The sequence below is a fragment of the Notothenia coriiceps genome, unplaced genomic scaffold (genome assembly GCF_000735185.1).
Source record: "Notothenia coriiceps isolate Sejong01 unplaced genomic scaffold, NC01 NC01_scaffold00035811, whole genome shotgun sequence".
In the NCBI taxonomy this organism is placed as follows: domain Eukaryota; kingdom Metazoa; phylum Chordata; class Actinopteri; order Perciformes; family Nototheniidae; genus Notothenia; species Notothenia coriiceps.
The window spans coordinates 25,142-29,617 of NW_011368512.1; the positions used below are offsets into that span (position 1 = coordinate 25,142).

At 41.6% G+C, this 4,476-nt stretch overlaps 1 long non-coding RNA gene across 1 annotated transcript; it reads left to right on the forward strand.

Annotated features, from left to right (window-relative positions):
• Positions 1–597: 597 nt before the first annotated feature.
• On the forward strand, positions 598–4,144 carry LOC104963213 (uncharacterized). The gene is made up of 3 exons (XR_800290.1): positions 598–801; positions 3,210–3,337; positions 4,077–4,144. It is a non-coding gene; the product is annotated as an uncharacterized lncRNA (long non-coding RNA).
• Positions 4,145–4,476: the final 332 nt, after the last annotated feature.

A 4,476-nucleotide genomic window follows, 5' to 3' on the forward strand; every position in this document is an offset into this window, starting at 1 on the left:
TGTGAGTGCATTGTTCTTTGGTGTGTGTGTGTGTGTGTGTGTGTGTGTGTGTGTGTGTGTGTGTGTGTGTGTGTGTGTGTGTGTGTGTGGTGGCCCCCAGGCCCTGACGCTCATTAGGACCTGTCAGTATCCCGAGGGAGGGGGGTGCTGATAAAATTCAGATAGTGTCAATTGCATATGAAAGATGTGCTGAGGATGCTGGGGTTTGTCACGCTTGACTTGTCTTTTCTCAACAAGTCCCATCTTCATTTTTCTTTTTTCCGCACCCCTCTACCCACCTTAACTCCCCCCTCCTCACCCCCTTCCTGCTTACCTTGGATAAGCCGCTTTGCATGTTGATTGGGGGAGGAAAGCTAATCCAGTTTGCAGCTGTCGTAGAGCAATGATGAATCACCTTTCCGTCATTCGGCTCAGGGAGGAGGAAACAACAGGCAGCGAGACACAATGTGCGCCTCTGTTCCTCTCCTCGGCTGCAGAACAACAATAATGTTTTCTCAGACAAGCCTTTTTGTGTCATGGATGGCTGTGTGCTGTGACACCGGGCTGCAGTAACAAGGACGGACTTTGTTTGGGGCGGGCAGGTGGAGGCAGGACGGAGGAAGGGAGGAAGAAGGGAGTGTGCTTTTGTGTGCTTCTGGGACTCCAGGTAAGAGCAGAGTTGACCCGCTGCCAGGAGCATCACAGATTTCCTTTCTGCTGAACAACTGTCAGTCTCTCTCAGAGCCGTCTGATCGCAGAGAGTGGAGTGGACTTCTTCAAATGGGGGGGAAAGTTTGTGCAGAGCAGGAGGACACATCAGAAGTGAGTTTAATTTCTTTGGTTGGTTGATGTTATAAGAGAGGAAGTGAATTAATGTTGTGGAAAACGAAAAAGCATTAAGTGCCGTTTCTTTTCTTATAATGACAGATTTTTTGTGGGACTCTTGTGTTCAATATGCTTTCTCCTATAATAATGTAATTGTCTTGACCCACAAGTCATTTAGTTGCTACGTCTTTGGTTGGTGTGATATTAGAAGAAGACAAAGCAGGTCTCATGTTGCATTTCGTGCCGTGTCTTTTCTTATAATGGCTGACTTTTTGGTGTGACTCTTTGTGTGCGATATTATGCTTTTCCCCTTTAATATTTAAATTGTCTTGAACCACGAGTCGTTTGTATAATTTCTTAACATTATAACATCATATTTAAATGCATATTATAATGGAGACTGTGTGCTTTCTGTCAGCACACTGTGGTGTCTGACCGGAGATAGTGAGGACTTTTTAAATGAGATTTTAAAAAGTTTGAGCGAAGCAGGAGTGAGTGTGAAATGCAGAAATGTCCCCGGTCTTTCATTTCATTTCATTTGTACGTCTGTGGTGTTGAATGTTTGGTTTGTGTGATATTTTGAGTTAAATTAATATACCTCTGAGAGAAGCAGAAAGCAGCTTCCATGCAGCCTTTTGTGGCTTTTTATAATTATTAAAAATAATGCTTATACATAGACTATTTTCCATTAATAATTAAATTCCTCTTGAACCACAAGACGCAGAATTTGCCAAGCTATACTGCCGAGTATCACAATACCACAACATAATCTTAAATAGACTAAATGCATATCATGATTTAATCTTTTTCGGGCATAATTCTGCTTTCTTGGTGCCATCTGAGAGCACTCAGAGTTCCTTCAGCTCTGGGCAGAAGGCCGATGTTTGTCGATAGCAGAGATACCCGGAGCCAGGGAATATAATTGTAAATGGCAGCGTAATGTACCAAACATCTCGTCCTAATTTCATTAAGGCACAATGGGAGCGGTGGCCGTACTTTCCCAATCACTCGGGCCTCCTCCTTTGTCTACACTCGATCAAATCCTCCGAACGGGGAGATAGAATAATGTTTTCAGTGGCGTGGTTGTTCTGTATAAACACAGAAACAATTAAGGAGCGTGCCAGAGCAAACACATGCCTCATTTTGCCTCATGAGCTCCGCATCTGCCCATCACTGAGGCATGGGCCCTGACAATCAGCAGCACTTTCACATCGCCTCAAACCAGCAGACATCTGTTAGCAGTCTGCTGCCACACACAGCGAAAACACACTCTGTGCTCGGAGATACACGCAGGAAGTCCACAGTAAACACTCGCAGTGAGATGCTGTAACGAGAGAAATGTGTCTCTGCCGTGTCAACATGTTTACTGTCGGTTTCAGAGCTTCCTTTGGTTTCTCTGTGTGCATGAGAGAGTGTGTCACATTCTGCATTTTCATATATGTATGTGGCATTTGCATCACGTAAAATAGTCGTTATTTAAAAACACAAAGTGCAGGGATTCTATTTTCTTGTTAGTGAAATTGCAATTGATTTTAAATGTTTCTTATGTAATCTTTTTTAATAGCAATACCTGGCCTTGGCATCACATATAGGAAGTCCTTACTTAAAATAAAACCTGTGCAAGGACTTTATTTAATCTTTAGTCAAATTGTGGTGAATTGTGGATTTTAAATGGACTTTGAATGGAATATTTTAGGCTCTTTTGGGGGGTATTTCTCTGATCCAGTCTTAGACATTGTAATCCCATAAAAAAGCCCTTATTTAAAAATTCATCTTTACTAAAATTGGGGTGAATTGTGGATTTTAAATGCAGTTTAAATGGAATATTTTTATATTTTCTTCTATTACTTTTGTTGTTTTTTATAATCTTTTTCTGTAGTTTTTTGTAATTATCTGTTTTAGTCGTGGTTCTTAGCACGACATAAACACATCATTAGCTGACATTAAGGTAATAATAGAAAATGCAAGGTTACCTTATTATAGTATGTACTTTTAATAGAATATTATTTAACAGATACATTCTTTAATAATATTCGTGTTATCTGTCTTTCCGTATTTTTCGTATACTTAGTTATTTAAATCCGTTGTACTGAATCCTGCACTGCGTTGTGCATCAGCGCTGCGTGTCTTCCCTGAAACCAGAGTGAAATGTGTAATTTGATTTGGTGTGTGTGTGTGTGTGTGTGTGTGTGTGTGTGTGTGTGTGTGTGTGTGTGTGTGTGTGTGTGTGTGTGTTTGAAAGTGTGTGTGTGTGTGTGTGTGTGTGTGTGTGTGCGTGTGATTTGGTGTGTGTGTGTGTGTGTGTGTGTGTGTGTGTGTGTGTGTGTGTGTGTGTGTGTGTGTGTGTGTGTGTGTGTGTGTGTGTGTGTGTGTGTGTGTGTGTGTGTGTGTGTGTGTGTCGTCAGGTCTATGGAAATGCAGGATCTAGCCAGTCCTCACAGCAGAGTAAGTGGAAGCAGTGAATCTCCTAATGGTCCCAACCTCGACAACTCCCACATCAATAACAATTCCATGACACCCAATGGCACTGAAGGTATGTGAGCCGCCATTTGTACTCACCTTCTTCATCATAGTCTTCTGTTGTAGTCCACATTTCAAAAGGCCTGAGAGCGGAGTGAAACTGAGATGTTAAACTTAAAGGAACTCAGTGTAGTGTTCATGCATTTGAAGCAACACAGCCTTTGCAAGTTAATGGAAGAAGTGTCACCAAAACCGAATTTTAAATATTTCTGATTCAAATCTCTGCTGCAAATTGTCTGTTTTTAGACTGAAATATGGATATTTTCTTGCTTTCCTTTGTGTTATTTTCATGTTAAAGTGAATATCTGTGTGTGCTAGATTGGTAAACAACTCTTTAGAAGACATTTTCTCCGACTTTGAGAAACTTAAATGGATATTTCCTGTCATTTTATAGACTATACATCAAAAGTGAATGATATTGTTTGCAGTTTTGTATAATTACACAGGCAGTAAGTGAGTGTAGAGAATGCACTTCATGTTTCTACCCCAGCTGAAACGATCCAGTGCAGCTTGGATTTGTTTTGAAGCGACTATTAGCTGTTTATCTAAGCACCCATGTAATTATTCAAAGCCCTCGGCATGGAAATGAGTGCGTTTTGCATCAGCTCTCGACTGTACATAGTTATTTACTCAGGTGATCCACCTCCTGTGCACAGATGTGAGCCTTTGTTTAGTGAAGCAGTCACAAACAGGAAACACAGGCTTACCTCTGCAGACTGTCATGTGTCCCTCTGTAATTCTGTCTTTCCCAGGTGATAACATCACAATGCTTACCACTGCAGACTGGTTGTTAGGGTCTAACTCACAGTCCGCTGCAGGTTGGTCTACTCCGGAGACGCTGAAAGCACAATACTGAGAGCAAAGACACACTTTGTACATCTGGAAACTGAATTTAAAGGTCACCTATTCTCCTCTTCTTCATCAATATATCATAGGTCTCAGATATATACAGAGCCTGTCTCTGATTGGCTGAAACACCAAACAGATCATTGCAGCATTACCCATAATCCCCTCTGTTTCAGCCCTGTTTCCAAAGTGCTGATTCTCTGTCTGTTACCTCTGAGAGACATTTGGTTACAAAGAACTCAATAGTGCTCTAGGACAGTGGTTCTCAACTGGTGGGTCGCGACCCGGCCCCGTTTCAAGTGGGTC